The sequence below is a fragment of the Scyliorhinus canicula genome, chromosome 20, assembly GCF_902713615.1.
Source record: "Scyliorhinus canicula chromosome 20, sScyCan1.1, whole genome shotgun sequence".
NCBI classification, from domain to species: Eukaryota; Metazoa; Chordata; class Chondrichthyes; order Carcharhiniformes; family Scyliorhinidae; genus Scyliorhinus; species Scyliorhinus canicula.
In genome coordinates, this window is record NC_052165.1 from 76,203,454 (window position 1) to 76,209,453 (window position 6,000).

The following is a 6,000-nucleotide window of genomic DNA, read 5'->3' on the forward strand; positions in this document are numbered from 1 at the left end:
GCTCTGTCAGGAGGGTGAGGGATGGGCTAGGTTGGCTGTAAAGGGGGCGGAGGACAGGGATGTGCACCCATTGGAGCCACTGCTCATCGCCCTGGTACCTGGCCACACCCCAATCCGTCTCCACCCCGCTCCACCCCCACCTTCGCTACCTCAGGGGTTTGGTGGGACCGTGTGATGGAATGGCCAGCTCGACTGCAGGGATCCCCCAGGTAAATGGTGGAAAGTGCTACCGTGGGCAGGAGACAGACATTGTCAAACGATGCAGAGCACCAGAGCTCATCATGGAGTGGGCCGTCATCATACTCTATCCCATGGGCCATGCCAGCTGTTAATGCCAACCTGGGGCCCATACCCGAACGTGAGGCAGGTAGGAATCATGGAGGGGGTGTTTCAGGTTTGCGGGAGAGGTTGATGTTGGTGCAGGGATGGTGGCCATGGGAGGGGTGGTCAGCTGGGGGTAGGGGTGGGATGGGATGTTCGTGCTGCCGTCAGCCAAGCCCCGTATTTGGCAAACCTGGAGGTGATTAGTGTCCCGTGCACGCTGGCCCGAATGCACACATTGTACTGCCTACAGTGACTGCCAGGGCCCCATGCCCTGCCCATTCTGGCCCTCTTCGTATCCTCTTTGTCGGGTGAGGCCTGCCGTTCATGCCACTCCTCCAGCATGTCGCCCCTCTGCCGCGCAATGTTATGGAGGATGCAGTAAGCCACCATAATGTGGGAGACTCTCCGAGTGCTGAGACTCTCTGAGCGCTGTACTGGACGGCCCTCCAGAGCAGTTCAGGCACCTGAACCTCATCTTCAGGATGTCGACACACTGCTCGATAATGGCCCTGGTCGTGGCATGGGTGTCGTTGTAGCGGGGCTCCACATCAGTCTGTGGCCTCTGGCTGGGTTTCATCAGCCATAACCGCAGCAGATAGCTCCTGTCACCCAGGAGCCAAACCCTCACCTGGTGGTGCATCACTAAAGTGTTGGGAGCCATCGGGTCTGCCAGGACAAAGGCGTCATCCGCGCTGCCTGGGTGCATGATGTGCATCTCATGATCACACCCCAGCTGCATGTTCATGGAGTGGTACCCATTTCAGTTTGTGCAGATCACCCCCTCATGCCCGGTGCTCGTAGGGGACATGCTTGGTATCGATCACCCCCTGAAACTGCGGCATTCCGGCAATGGCGGCAAACCCCATTAGTCCAGCTGGTCCTTGAATGACAGGCACTGCCGGTATACACAAACCTAATGCAGTGCCTCCTTCACCACCTCCTCCTCGGCCTTTGGGCGGCCGACTCTGCATCCTCACTGGCTGCCTCCTGTTCCTCTAGGGCAGGCTCCGCTGCTGCAAGGCCTCCCTGAGCAGCACCTGCTCGTACAGCCTCAGTGCACCCCAGCGGGCAAGGCAGATGGCAACCACCTAACCACAAAAATGCTAACAATTCCTCATTAAAAAAGCGTGGGCAGCACGTTAGCACACTGGTTAGCACAGTTACTTCACAGCTCCAGGGTCCGAGGTTTGAAGCCTGGCTTGGGTCACTGTCTGTGCGGAGTCTGCATGTTCTCCCCGTGTGTGCCTGGGTTTCCTCCGGGTGCTCTGATTTCCTCCCACAGTCCAAAGATGTGCAGCTTAGGTGAATTGGCCATGATAAATTGCCCTTAGTGTCCAAAAAGCTTAGTTTGGGTTCCTGGGATAGGGTGGAGGCATGGGCTTAAGTGGGGTGCCCTGTCCAAGGGCTGGTGCCAACTCGATGGGCCAAATGGCCTCCTTCTGCACTGTAAATTCTATGATCTGGAATGATTTGGATTTTACAAATTAGACAACTGAGTACAGGAACAAGAATAATTAAGATACTCTCCTGCAAGACCATGATTTCGCACTTTTACATGGCGTTAAGCATTTGGACTTTCAAAAGTTTTTTAAAATTAAATTTTCAGGATGTGGGCGTCACAGGTTAGGCCAGCGTTCATTGTCCATCAGAAGGTGGTGGTGAGCTGCCTTCTTGAACCGCTGCAGCCCCCGAGGTGTAGGTACACCTACTGTGCTGTTAGGGAGGCAGTTCCGGGATTTGCAGCGATGGCCTGGAGCTGAGATGACTGACCGCCAATCACCACAACCATCTCCCTTTGTGTCAAGTATGACTCCAGACTGCCGATTTCTCCCCCCCGATTCCCATTGAACCAAATGTTGCCCGGGTTCCTTGGTGCCATACTCAGTCAAATTCTGCCTTGATGTCATGAGCAGTCACTCTTCACTCCCCTCTGGAGTTCAGCTCTTTTGTCCATGTTTGAACACAGGCTGTAATGAGTTCTGGAGGTGAGTGAGCCTGGCTGAACTCAAGTGGAGCATCCGTAAGCAGGTTTGTGCTGAGTAAATGCCGTTTAATAACACTGTTGTTGACCCTTTCCATCACTTTGTGATGATCGAGGGTAGATGATGGGGTAGTAATTGGCCAGGTTGGATTTGCCCTGGTTTTTAAGCACAGGACATGCATGAACAAAATACCACATAATAGACTTGTTAGTCCATGGGATTAAATAGAGGGTGTCAAAATTGCCTAAGGGACAGAAGTCAGAGTTGTTTTTCAGTTATATATTAATAAGGTGGATTTGGGGATACCAGGCATAATTTCAAAGGAGAGATGGTGGATGAAGCAACGTCCTATGTTGACCCTCACCGCTGTTGCCTATCCTCCATCCTCCGGCTTGTCCCGCGCGCCCTCCCCGGGCTTGTCCTCCAACCCCTACTGGTCCAGCCCCTCCTCGTCCTCCTCCAGCCACGTCGCCCCATCGCTGTGCAAGTTTGTGGAGGACAAAGCAGATGACCATCTCCCTGGGCGGGGGGGTTGCACCACCAGAGCGGTCGACACAACGGAATCCCCTTTTGAGCAGCCCGATACACCCTCGATAGTCTGGTGGCCACATGGGCCTTGTTATACATCGGGTCTCCACATTGGTCTCTGGCCTCCATACTGGCGTCATTAGCTAGGTCCTAAGCGGGAACCCCTTATCCCCCAAGAACCAACGTGTCACCCTGCGTTGTGCCTCGAAGATACCGGGGATGTCCGACTGCCCCAGGATGTAGCTGTCGTCCACACTCCCTGGGAAACAGGCACACATGTGTATGATCTTTAGGTGGATGTTCAGGGAGTGGAACCCCTTCCTGTTGATGAAAGGCGTTCCTGCACTGCCCGGTGCGCAAGGTGACATGTGTGCCATCTATTATCCTCTGGACCTGGGGCATCCCACTGAATCCTGCTGCCTGGGCATCTTAATTGGGCTTGGTCCATGTCAAAGTTTATCCAGTCAGCTGCCCGGGTGAACAGGGCATCTGTGACTTCACGGATGCACTTGTTGGCTATTGGTTGGAAAATGCCACACAAGTCCCTGCTCGAACCCTGGAATGAACTGGAGGCGTCAAGGTTCAGGGCTGCAGTAACCTTGACAACCACTGGGAGCAGGCACCACTCCTCCTCCGCAAAGCCACAAAGACATGGCACAGGTGCTGCACCTCTCCTTGTTCAGGCGGCGCCTCCTGTTGCATATGCCGTCCATCATCTGTTCGAAAGTCCAACGACGTTGTGACATTGGGTTATCGCTGCCTCCCCATATAGGTCCCTCCCTGGCCTGATTGGCAGCCGGGCCCTCAGGGCCCTGCACATGGGCCGCCACCTCAAGGCTCTATCAACGCTGCTGCAGCCCCCTTCTCCAGTGTCTGGCTGCCTGGCAACACTACCCTGAGGGCAGCCTCTGAGGGCTCCAAAATATCCGTAATGTAATATCTGTGAGGATTTGGAGAGGGTGCGAGGCTGACAATAAGTTATGGCGTTCCCCCACCCTTACATCACCTGCCATCCAACACATCCTGTACACACACCCGCATCTGCAGCAGTGACCCTGGGCACCGGGCCCCTGACCCTGTACCCCAGATACGCGCTAGAAATGTGAGGTGGACCGGGGCCTGGTTCCTTCCCTAGTCTACAGGCCCATCTTCTGATCGCAGGTCCCCAGTGCTGAGACCCAGCTCTCGGGTGTTCTAATGTTGGCGACTGTCTCTCTGCTGGTGTTGATACCTCGAGTTCAGGACAAGTGCCCAGGTCTCTCAGCCAGATTGGGATGCTAGGCAGTAACCACTGACTGTGCCATGGCTCATGTGCCCATGGGAGCCATTGAGGTGCTCACAGTATTAGAATTGGTAATTCCCTGTCAGCAACAGCCTTCAGCTGTTCAGCCAGAGACCGCCATGGTCAATGGGAGTTAAAGTGACCTTCACCATATTACCATAGACGGGGCTCTGTCCTGGGGATGTTCGGTGAGACGGACAGGCAGCAGCTGGAGATCGCTGTTGTGGCTATATACAATCTGGGAGGTGGCATGGCAGACCCACAGGCACGCGCCCCCTCACCGCCCCACCGAGGCCCAGTGCCCAGGGACTGACTGCCCAATTTTGAAGACGGTTAGTCCCCTCCTCTGATCCCCACAGCAGCCGTCCCACTAACTTCAGATTTTAAATAAATGTCCACCTGTCCACTCGCTGGGGAGCCAGTTAGATCACAGGAGACCATTCCATAGGGAGTCCTTCCCGTTAATGGGATGGCGATTGCTCTTAATTGGTAATTATTGGCCGCATCGTGGTGGGATCCGGATCTTGTCAACAGGAGCGGGCCAGTTAAATTGGAAACCGATCGGCATACGCGTGGTTCCCAATTTTGGCCTCTCCCGCTATCTAACCGACCCATTCACATTTGAGCCCGGCACGTCGTAGCCGGTAGATTGCAACCATTGCTTAAAATCATGATCAGTTTTGACAGTAATTAAGGGGAAACTGTTGACAGTGCAGGGGTTCGTAACAAGAGGACTCAGATTTAGCGTGATTTAAAAAAGTGCCAGAGGTGAGATGGGATTTTCATTCTCCCAAATCACAGCCAGTTATTATGATCACAATTGCATTGCCTGAAAGGGTGATGGAAGAAAATTCAATAAATACCATCCAAAAGTGAATTGGAAAAATATTTGAAGGAAAATAAACCCACATAAGACTATGGGAAAAGTATCATGCTCAGTAAATTTGCATATCCAAGGTTGCAACGAGTCTGATTCAGCCAGAGACAACGGCCAGGAAGGTAGAAAGGAGTTTGTGGCAAGGGCCAAAGCCAATGGCTTCCATCTTTGAATGCTGATCCGAAGGAAACTATGGCTGAATGTCAGATGTGCTGACTGATATAGCGGAGAGGTCACATGCGGGCGGTGAGACAGAGCTGGGAGACATCACTCCCTAGGTAGAAACGAACGCACTGTTTTTGAGATGAAGAAGTTGAAGAGCAAAACACAGACAAGGGAATGGAAGAGGTCCAAAGTCAAGTTTGTTGGAGGTCTCCGGGTGATGTAGAGATGGCATCTGGCCAAGATTGTTAGCTTCAAAGTGAAACTAAGCAAGGTCAATCCCCCTTGGCTGGACATTGGAGGATGACGGGTCCAACCATAAAAAGGCTACAGTTAGGTGGAGTAAGAGGAGGGGGGGGGGAGTGCACTGAGGTGACGGTGACAGAGGGCGTTCCATTAGATGTATTTCCAGTGTTGTATCAGGGGGTGAAATCTGATGGAAGATGTTCAAGCACTGATTCAGGTCACTTGGGTTTTTCTCACAGAGTTAAGAGAAAGCTGGTTTAATAAAAGTTATAAGTATGGGATGCCACATCTCATTTGGGCAGGGGGTTGAGGGTCCTGATGGAGATTGCATCTTCTTAGTCCCAAAATTGGGTTGACTAACATGTCTTTTGACTGTCCGTTATGTTATCTTTAGAGAGCTTTCATCAGTGGATTTTCACCCTTCTCATTCCACAATGGACGATTATTCCAAACCGACATCAACATCTCATCTGGAAAGATACGGATTTGTCAGCGTCTGTCGTATTCAAAATTTGTTTGAATCAGAAGAGCTTTGACTTCCGGTAACATTTGTCAATTTAAGTATTCTTGGAGTGTACACCAGATCAGCAGCAGACATC